At 46.6% G+C, this 11,191-nt stretch overlaps 1 long non-coding RNA gene across 1 annotated transcript in view; it reads right to left on the bottom strand.

The window, feature by feature from the left end:
* LOC106783257 (uncharacterized) overlaps positions 1-5,777 on the bottom strand; it is a 29,557-nt gene extending 23,780 nt beyond the window's left edge. Inside the window, exons 1-2 of the long non-coding RNA XR_011439536.1 lie at positions 5,119-5,777; positions 4,610-4,701 (exon numbers count right to left, since the gene is read on the bottom strand). This is a non-coding gene — a long non-coding RNA (uncharacterized lncRNA). The remainder of the gene's footprint in view (positions 1-4,609; positions 4,702-5,118) is intronic.
* Between the last annotated feature and the right edge of the window lie 5,414 nt (positions 5,778-11,191).

Below are 11,191 nucleotides of genomic sequence, written 5' to 3' on the forward strand. Positions count from 1 at the left end.
GTGTTAGATGCTCACTCTTCTGTGAAGACAACCCTGTGGCCGCCTTTAGTCACAAAGTATAGTCTTAATTCAGAATTTAGAGAAACTAGGCACTGGAATAGCCCAAACACCTTGATTTAGAGACGATCTCCCCTCACCTATCCAGGCGAGTTCCGGTGCGTCTCCTGGGCTGCCGCAGGCTGCCTGTGTCCTCTGTGCCTGGGACGTATTTAAGTCTGGCTCTCTCTCGGATGTCTCTCCTGAGTTCCCTTGACCTAGGAGGACACACCTCTCTTTTGGGAGGTCACCTGCATCCAGGAAGTGGGTGTCTCCCCAGATTCCTTCTGCTGTGGTCTCTTTACCCCACTGGTAGCCCCCATTATGCAGGACTCATTCTGGTTCTGGCTCAAGGTCAACCGAGGCCACCCTTGATCCATGGAAACAGCTCCACATTCCTGGCTTCTACCCAATCTGAGAATCAGGCGGACCCCACTGCACCAGCAACTCTGAGAGTCTCAGCCAGGGCAGCAAGGCAGGCTGTCGCTGGCCATCTAGATGTCCTGGGAGGGAACCAGGCCCACAGTCCACTGGGTCCCCCAACTGCAGTGGGCTCATATTAGGGTCCATGGCTGGTCCGGTTGAACCCCCTCAGTCTTCTTGAGGTGAGCCTCAGGTCCTTCCCCAAACTTCCTCTCTCTTGAGGGGAGGGAGAAACGAAGCTCCCAGTAGGGCTTTCTCCAAAACCTGCTTCACACACAGCCTGACCCCTCTCCACACTCTTTGATTTGGATGTTGGTCCCAGAAGCCGTGGAGCTGTTTCTCACACCTTGAGTATGCTGGATTATTCTGTATTTTGGTCTAGCACTGAACTTTGTAAGTCAGCATATATGATACCTTGGTGCCTCGGTCATAATTTCAACGTTCACATCCTTTTACTTGTGTTGGTTTTATATTTTGCATTATTTTTATAACCAGTAATAGGCTTGAGAGTGAGGCAGACAGCGCATCCAACTACTGAGGAACAAGAAATACCAATTCGACCTTTAGGACTCAGATGGGTCAAAAGAACAACATCCGAGTGGGCGTCAGAAATTCTGACATTCAATTCCTAGAGAAATCTGCACAGTGCTGTCTCCAGACACTGGAGGCTAGGTGACAGATATTAATACCCCCAGACTTTGAAATCATAAGGCAAACAGGATATTGGACACAACTCTTCGAAAAATATACCATAAACAAGATCAACACACACAAATGGACCAGAAGAAAATGTTTGCAAGACATATGGCAGATGAGTTAACAACCACACAGAAAGAATGCTTTCTTTAATGAGGGAATGTCACACGGTTACAAAGGTTACAAAGTTATTGGAAGGGCTGGAAGAACGAAGAAGACACGCTGCGGGGGAAGGAAAAGATGCAGAAAAAAGAGAGATGGAGTGATGCCCAGGGATGGGAGGCTGAAGCCAGGACTGGCTCCCACTCCAGTGCTGTTTGAAACATTGATTGGTGGATTCTAGACCCACCAGGGGTGCTGCCTGGATCAGAGAGGGAAATATCTACTGCCCGCGCCTGGGCTGCTGGTTTCTGGGATCACCCCATCCTTGCCACCAGCTCGGCAACCCCAGCACCTGCCAACTCTGGTGCATGTCTGCAGCCAGCTGCCGGTAGCTTCTCTCTTCCTCCTTCCTCATCCGCTGCCAGCATCTCCCAATGGCTAAACCCAACAGAAAGCTGGTTGGCAAGGAGCTGGGAAGGCGACTTCCCAAAATCCCAGCCTCAGCGACACAGAGCAGAGGGGAGAAGGGCAAAACGTAAGGCTGAGAGGTGAAGGTGACTGACTAGCACAAAAACAAGAGGGGACGTAGACGGCCATGAGCATGGACGATGCTCAGTCCCACACTAGTTAGGAGAATACAGATCAGAAGAGTATGAGAGCCTAGTGTTCAACAGATTCACCAAAATTGAAAACACTGATGACAGCCAATGGTGATGAGGATGTGATGAGAAAAAAAAAGTCATTTTTACACACACCTTGGTGGCATTGTATAATTTTTTTGTAAAATAAATGAGAGTTTATTTAATTGTTCGCCTTTTTCTTTGGATCTCAGGTGCACAGATTTAAATTAATCATAATCCTTGGTTCATGAGATATTTTCATCATTGGCTCATGAATAGCCTACTTGTAATTAATTAGTTATTTTTAACGTCTCGATTTATCACTGTTATTATTTTTGTCATCCTGCATTGTCTGGGAACTTGAACACAGTGTTAAATAGAAGTGGTCATAGGGCGTCCTGGACTCATTTTTTTAATTTAAAGAGAATGCTTTTAATATTTCTCCATCTAGGAAGGTATTTGGTTGGTATTTTTCATAGATACACTTTACCACATCAAGGAAATCCTCTCTGTTCCAAAAATCTGACTTTTAAAAAACAGTGATGATTGAGTATCTCCTTTCATCACATTTTTTCTGAATTTACTGTGATTATCATATTGTTTTTCTCTTTGATTATTTATTTATTTTGGTGAGGAAGATTGTCACCAGGCTAACGTCTGTGCCAATCTTCCTCTATTTTGTATGTGGGATGTGGGACCCCGCCACAGCACGGCTCGATGAGCGGTGTGTAGGTCCGTGCCCAGGATCTGAACCTGTGAACCCCAGGCTGCTGAAGCAGAGTGCACGAACTTAACCACTACGCCACTGGGCTGGGCCCCCTCTCTTTGACTGGTTAATGCAGTAAATTATATTTGTGACTTTTATCACATCAAACAATCCTTGCACAACTGGTATAAATGCAAATTCATTGTGTTGCATCATCTTCATACACATTTCATTGCTCAACATTTTGTAACTACGTGCAGGAGTTACACAGGCCCGAATATTCCTCTTCTTCCAGGTGTTGGACTTGTATTAGTATCAAGGTTACAATGACTTCACAGAATGCGTTTGGAAGCAATTCCTCTTCTTCTGTGGCCTGACAGAGCTTATAAAAAATTAAAATAATCTGTCTCTTAAAAGTTTGGTAGAATTAGCCTATGGCCACATGGGATGATGTGTTAAAATTATAAATATGTAAGCTTTTTGATGCAGCCATCTCAATGTTAATAATCCATTCTATTGATATAAGAAGCACAGTCTATAGTATTTTGTGCATATGCATATTTATTCCAGCACTTATTTCAAGTGAAAAAACAAATGGAAACAACCCAAATGCCTATGAGTTGCGAAATGGTTCAATATAGTATATTCAACCGCAGCTTATAAGAAAACTATTGTAAAAGATTCACTCAATTCTCTATGTTTATATCTGGAAATATATCTGAATATATTGTCTAGTCAAACAAGTAATTTTGCTATAAAGAAAAAAAGGAAGAGGAAAGAAAAGAAGGAAAAGATGGTAGACTGACCTACATATGTTCATCCATGTTTACTTAAGCAAAGGGCATCAATGTAGCCATAATTTTTGCCTGAAAGGATTAGCAGAGTAGAGCAGTGAAGACTATGGGCTTGGGAGCCAGACATTAATGTTGAAATCCCAGTTCTGGTACATACCAGCTGTGGGACCTTGAGCAACTTACTAACTTCTCTATGCCTCGGTTTCCTCCCCGTGACACAAGGATAAGAATAGCGTCTGACTCAGTGTCCTTTCGTGGATTAAATGAATTCAGCAATATTCCTGGCCCATCGTAAGCACTCCGTGAATGGTGGCACTTATTATTGAAGTATTAATTATTTAAGTAATGTTATTCCAGTTATTTATTATTTAAGTATTTATTATTATTTTAAAAGGTTGATGAGAGGAGGAAATATCTGGCTATTAACTATTTTTTAAATACATTACTACAGTTTTTGAATAATTTCAATGAATACAATTTACCTACTTTGGGGCTGGGCCCCAGGGCCGAGTGGTTAAGTTTGTGCACTCCGCTTCGGTGGCCCAGGGCTCATCGCTTTGGATCCTGGGCATGGACCTACACGCCACTCATCAAGCCGTGCTGTGCTGCCATCCCACACAGAAGAACTAGAACGACTTACAACTAGGATATAAAACTATGTACTGGGGCTTTGGGGAGAAAAAAAAAGAGGAAGATTGGCAACAGAGGTTAGCTCAGGGCCAATCTTCCTCACCAAAAAGCATACTTTAAAAAAAAAATTTACTTACGTAAGTGAAAAAAACAATCAAACGGAAAGAAAAGGGGCCCACCATTGTATCAAGTAGGAGAACACTTTCTGGGAACAGCTGAGTCTCTAGCAGACAGATAAATCTGTGGGAGCTTTGATGTTTCTAAAACAGAGCATTAAAATGAGTCACAGTAGCTTTTCACCATTCCAAAGCTGGAATCTTATCATTCCAACAAAAATTATCAGCAATAACAGGCTCACTTCCTGGCATAGCAATTAGGAGCCTAGATAAATAAGCGTTTTTATTTCCCAACTGCTTGGCTTTACAAAGGGAGCCCTGAGCCACAATTGCTGACTCTGGGGTGACACGGCCTTTGAGGACACTGCGATGGAGTCAGACCACCCGGGCCCTGCCACGTCTGCGCTATTGGCCGCGCACGGCACCTGACAAACCTCGGTTTGGAGAATTATTCCTTCCCTCCAGGGGCTTCTGGGAAGATCTTACCAGATAATCTGCTCGCAGGTCTTGGCAGAACGCCCAGCACAGAGAACTCGCTCAAATACGACGAAGATGATGATGGTGGCCGATTCCCGGGACTCCAATGGCATGCAAAATATGGAAGATTTGGCTAAATGATAATTTAAAACTTTCATTTTGTTCAAAAACATTTCATATAGGAGACAAAGACAAAGGAAAAAAATGACTCAGGAAAGCACTTGTGTGTGTCAATCACAACAGAAAAAAAAAATGCAAAAAGAAAAAAAACTGATAGAAGAAAATATACTTGGCTGATAAAAGCAACAGAGAAGTGCCTCATTGCCACCCTCCGAACATCCTAATTGGGGCAATTGTCTCCAGATCCACTGATCCCTCTGCAGCCCCTTCCCGCCCCTCCCTGAAGAGAAGATGGTTCGGAAAAGCAGACTTGGGGTGCTCCCTCAGCTGCCCCCTTTTTCCTTTTGGGAGCCAGATGCCTGCAGAGGGTAATCCTCTGCCCCTTCCTGCCCACTCACCAGCCAGCATCCACGGCCGGGAGGGTCTGTCACTGCTGTCTGTCCAGCCGTCCGTCCAGCCTGCGCCACCCGGGGGTGTGGAGAGGGCGTGTCCGGACTTCTTTCTGCGGTTCACAGTCCGTTTTGCTCTCCCGTGAAGCCGCTTCCTCCACCTTCCTCTGCACTAAGCAGAGAGGCGATCTTTCAGCCCCTCCATCCCTCTTTGGTCTCACTTCTGAATCGTTGGGGCTGAGGGCAGGGAAAGCACTGCTGTTGATCCGGCCCCTTCAGAGATTTCCACCATCATGCACCGGAAGATGCCCAACTTGACTGATAATCAGACAAACGCACATTGAAACAAAGATGCAAGACAGCATCCACCTGGCCACCTGTTCCAGGGGGAGCGAGAGAAGCAGACAGACACGCTCCCACCAGCCCATGGCACAGCTGGGCCACACTGTAGGAGCTTTAAAACTGTTCGGGGGGCCGGCCTGGTGGCACAGTGGTTAAGTGCGCACGTTCCGCTTTGGTGGCCCAGGGTTCGCCGGTTCAGATCCCGGGTGCGGACATGGCACTGCTTATCAAGCCATGCTGTGGCAGGCGTCCCGCATATAAAGTAGAGGAAGATGGGCACAGATGTTAGCTCAGGGCCAGTCTTTCTCAGCAAAAAGAGGAGGATTGGCAGATGTCAGCTCAGGGTTAATCTTCCTAAAAAAAAAAAAACCTTTTTGGATCCTTTGCCTGGTGATTTCACTGTCAGGACTCCACCCCAAGGAAAAGATTCACGTACAAGCTTTTCCTTGTTCCTTTTTCAAAAGAGTAAACTTCAAAACAATCCAATGTCCAGCAAGGGAGAACGGCTATAGAAATTATAGATGGATGACCAGCCACAGGCCAGACTGAGATAAGCCCATTAAAAAGAGTGTTTGGAAGACATTCCATAACACACCCGTAATGCAACGTCAAGCAACAAAATAGAATGTAATGTTACAGTCAAGTATAAATCCAACGATATACTCAAAATTCAGAAGGAGGTGCTGCAAACACGAATGCGATTTATATCTTGGGGGCTGGCTTGCAGGTGAGTTTTATTTTTGCTTCTCTGTTTTTCTGCATTCTCCACGTTACCTGCAAAGTGAACATACTCTTTTAATAAAAAGAAAAATCATAAAACAGTCAACGATGAATCCTGTATGAAATATAGACTAAATAAAGGCCTGAAGAAACATAGAACATAGGGCAGTGGGCCGGGGTTGGTGGCTGGGACCCGCCGGGGAGAAGGACGTTTAAACACAAAAAGGTTCACCTGTTGGAAAAGGAGCAGAAGTATTCTGCAGGGGCACCGACCTGTAGAAAACACAGAGACGCACAGGGAGCAGCCGCCTGGGGGCCGAATGGTGTCCAGAGATTCAGACGCACAGGTCTCTGTCTCCATGGTCAGGATCCACCTGTTAGAAGGTCTTGTTTCACTTTTGCCCCACTTACGCCGCCCTCACCCACATCACCTCAGTCAAGCACTGCCTCCCCACACACGCACCTGCTGCCTCCATCAGGCTCCGAGCTCCGTGCAGCTGGGCCTCCGCCGGAAGTTTCCCCTCTGGCCAGAAGGGGGCGCTGTGGTGCAGGGCGGGGCATCCAAAACTTCGGAGACTCTGGTTCAAGTTCTCTTCTTGTCCTTTCCTGTAATCCGAGAAATCCACTCCGGGAACAAGATCGTCATCACTGGCTGCCTATGGGGCCAAATAAAGCAATTCTACACAAATGATTGGAACCTGAAAAAAGATCTGAGAACGCTAGGGGTTATTATTCTTCAGTGTTTCTTTAAGGGTGTTAAACTCCCTGTGGATGCCAGCCAGCTTTATCCAAACTTTCTCCTCCAGATGCCTTGGCGAGAGCCTGCTTGTGTGGACTGTGACCCCCACCCGTGTCCTCCTCCTGCTCTGTGGGCTCTGGGGCCTGATTACTGCAAAGGCCTGCTGGACTCCGCACGTGACTCAGTTTGACCACTGGGCCTGGGTCTGGGGCTGCCCGCAGTTGAGGAGAGAGGACCCTGGGTCCACGGCCCAGGTGCTCATGGCTTCAGTGATCAGCGTCTTGAGCCAGACCTTCCTTCAGGCCTAAATGCTGAAGGAACCCTCCTCTCTGTGGAAAGGCCCTGCCGTCTGCCGTCTACGCTCTGGGTCACCCTCCTGCTTTCATTTTCATGACCAACCCAGCCCAAGCAATGCCACCTCCCTGTCACTATTGACCTTTGCCCTGACTCTGGCTCAGAGCCTCTCTGTACAGTTGTGCAGTCTGGGCACTGCACACCCCTAGGTGGTGCTGTTCATCCTATAGTCGACAAGGAACGAGGCAAGGCCTGAACAGCCACAACCGGCAGCCCTGCTCCCTTGCAGCGATCAAGCTGGGGTCCAGGCATGTCGGCCCTGGCTTGTTCACACAAGGGCCAGGATCTGAGTCATGGCCTCACCTCTTCCAGCTATGAGATGAGAAAGGCCTTAGAATCTCTCAGCCTCGGTTTCTTCAACTGTAAAGTGAGGGGCTAGACTGGTTGATTTCTGAGATCAATTACCCAAATGCCCAACGGTACTATTTACCTGGTTCTAGAATATTTCAAACCTACCTTAGTCCACCTGTACCAATGGGTTCTGGCCAGTGTCCTTGACGTCGCCAGCTGTGTGCCTGTGCCTAGCCTCGGGATTCGGGATCCCAGCTCCGTCCTTCTCCAAAGGCTGTTGCTGTTGGCCTTATTCTAGCTTCCTCCTCCTACCATCACAGGAAGCTCATCCTGAAGGCCCCAGTAACAGGCACTTACACCCTACTGGCTCGTGCCTTCATGCTGCAACTGCTGGAGGTGGGTTCAGCCTAGTCACCGGCAGGGAGGAGTGGAGAGAGGGTTGGGGAGGTTCTAGAGAGCCCAGCTGGACTGAATCAGAGAGCCCACGGAGAGGGCTGCTGGATGTTATGGCTAGAAATCTGTGCTGGGGTCATGTAAGTGGCTATGTTTGTCCTTGTCAAGGAAATTTCAGGTTTACTGGGTCAGGAGGCAAAGATCTTTTGGGTGGGTGGCCTCTTGGTGTGAGCTGCCTCCCCTACCCCTTCCCAACGGTGACGGCTTAAGGTCAACTCTGAAACCTGGTACTCCGCCATCCAGCAGATATGGTGCCCCACACACCTTAGGAGGAAGTGGAGCCAGAGTGAGGACACCGTCCCCAACTCCTAAGACACCAGCAAGGACGCCAAGCCAAGTGCTCCCGATTATGAACCCCTGGCTGCTCCATGGGGGCCCTTTAGTTGGGGTGACCTGTATGCCTAGCACACAGAACTGGAGGGCGGCCAGCAGGGGGAGGATCCAAGAGGCTGGGCGGGCATGCGTGGCCAGGTCAGGAAGGGCCACGTATGCCACATTTTGATTTTATCCTGAGGTCCTCGAGAGTCACAAAGGCGTTAAGCAAGGGAGTGATGTTAGGGAGAGCTCACTCTGGCTTCCTATGGAGAATGAATTGGAGAAGAACCAAAGGACTCAGGGACACCAGTTTGGGAGGCCGTGCATTGGTTCCAAAGAGGGACGGGTGGCTGCAACAGAGATAGAAAGCATGTGCATAGGGCACCAGGAAACCAGATCCAGCCAGCCAGCATGTGTAGAGTGCCACCCCTGGGTCGGATGCCGGGGGATGGAAGAAGCCTGGGGGCCAGGGCCACCCATAGGTGCTACAGGATGCCTTGAGACTAGAGATGCCTTGGCAGAGTCAAGAAGAGGAGAGCGAGGGAGAGGAAGAGCCTTGGGTGAGATCTCTCTCTGCCCCACCAGCTCCCTGCCCTCCCCCACCCCCACCTCACTAGACCACAAGCCCAGGGAGCTGTTTCCACCATCCACACAGCCAGGGCTGTGCCTCCGCAGCTGTCGACAGCGGTCAGGGGACCTCGCTGATTAAACCAGAGCCCTCTCCACGACGTCTAGACTGACTTCTCTCAACTAAGCAACCTCGTACCACGTCGGTGCACAGAGCACTCAGAAATGGTTCCTTTGTTGCTCCTTCGAAATGATGGCAAACTCTCTACAGACAGAACAAGCCACATCCGGAGAGGAAGTGAGAAAGCTCAGAGCAGGGGAGAGAATAACCATGGCGACAATCTCGCCACTCGGAGGCTGCGAGTAAGAGGTGTGCTTACTTTGCTGGAACTGCAACTGAAAAGAGACAAGCTGCCAGGACAACACTGGAGCAACAATCTTCTCTTCTGGGCTCATCTATAAAGGAAATGCGGATGATGAACCGGTCCCAGGGCCGTCTGTCAATGCTAGACCTCCTTTTGATATTACCATGTAAAAGGTCCTCACTGAGGAAGATGACTCATTCAGGAGGTTTTTTAGTGGTCTCTTTTGAGGTCATTGTAAATTCACCTGCAGTTGTAAGAAATAATACAGGGAGATCCTATAAACCCTCGATGGTTTCCCCCAGTGGTAACATTTTGATAATACAGTGTAACCTCACAACCAGGAAACTCACATTGATGCAATGATTCAGTTTTGAAGAATTCTCAGAGACGTATTGTCATTTTTGAAAATATAAAAATGGAAAACTTTTGCATTAAAAAAAAAAACCCTAAAATTATATTATAAAATAACCAGACAGGGTGAAAATACTTTTGTACTAATCTTAGCAAGGAGTTTACGTCCAGAGAGTGAGCATGTTCCCATTTATAAGAAAAATATTAAGTAGGCCTTAAAAATACTTGGTAGCCTGTAGAATTAAACCAAATTTACTACAATACAGGAATATCTAAGGAAACTTAGGAGGCAACATTGGATGAATTTACTTATTGAGAGAAGGTGGCTTTGAGGTATTATTGTTTCACTGTGTCTTTTCTAAAGTGCTTCACCATTAGTTTCTTGCATCCAGGAACTGGCCAAGATCCTTCTGGTATTACATTCTAAATCTCTTGCATCTTTTTACTGATTCACTCATTCAACAAATATTTATTGGTTGTCTGCTATTGGCCAATTATTTTTCTAGGGATTAGGAAAACAGAAGGAACCAAAAAAGCCCTTTAGGGAACTGACATTCCGATCAGTCCCATTTCATCTCCACAGTAATTGCCCTTGTTTAGGATTCCATCACTTCCCAGAAAGACCCTTGTAGAAGCTTCTGTATCCATCGGCCTCTGTACAGTCTTTCTCCCATCCCCCCCAGGTTATTCTCTGCGCTGCTGGTCTTTCCAACAGATTCCTCTTTCGATACATACATGATTATGTGATGTTTGTTCCTGAAATCTATCCAGTGTTCCATCACTCCTGCCCCCTCTGTACCGGACCAGTTCTAAACGCCTCCGCAGCGGTTACTGGTCCAGCCCCTTCCTTCCTGTCCATATCATCATTCATCCACCTCTTTCCCGCCCACACGGCTGGCTCAGGTTTCCTGTCTTGGCACATGGTCCTTCTTGGAACAGGGTCCTCCTCTTGCTTTTCTGCCTGAAAAAGTCCTGCTCATTAACCTTTTAGTCTAAACATGACCTCATCTGCTCAATGAAGTAGAGTGAATTCCGTTTAGTGGGAGATGTCATTTACTTGGAGATCACCAAATAACTACCTATTGATTGGCTTAATGTGCTGTCACTCAATTTATTAAGAGCCAGAAGATATGTTCGTCTGTTTCCCATTGTTTGTATCTTACTGCCGTTGATCCTGATACCATGTGGCAGGATGGGTTCCTTTGGGATGGTACATGGAATGTACTTAGCATTTTCTGTGTGTTTGTTTTACTAATTTCTTTTTGTTGAAAATAAAAGTCATTTGGAAATTAGAAAAGTTTATAAAGGAGAGAACACCAAATACTGAGGGTGTAATGTTGCAAGTTGTGGGTATACGTTCTTCATTTTCTATAGTACTTTTATTTACTTTACATTTATTATATAGACACAGTTTAAACCCTTGTGATTTTTTTCCGCTTAAAGTATATTAAAATGTTTTAAGCTTTTGGCATAAACTGCTAAATTGATTTTCAAAAAGATTGTAAAAATTTACTCTCTCATCGTTAGATTAAAAAATACACAGCTTATCCACCACATCTTCACAAACTCTAGTATTAATTATTAG

This window comes from Equus caballus, chromosome 6 (genome assembly GCF_041296265.1).
Source record: "Equus caballus isolate H_3958 breed thoroughbred chromosome 6, TB-T2T, whole genome shotgun sequence".
In the NCBI taxonomy this organism is placed as follows: domain Eukaryota; kingdom Metazoa; phylum Chordata; class Mammalia; order Perissodactyla; family Equidae; genus Equus; species Equus caballus.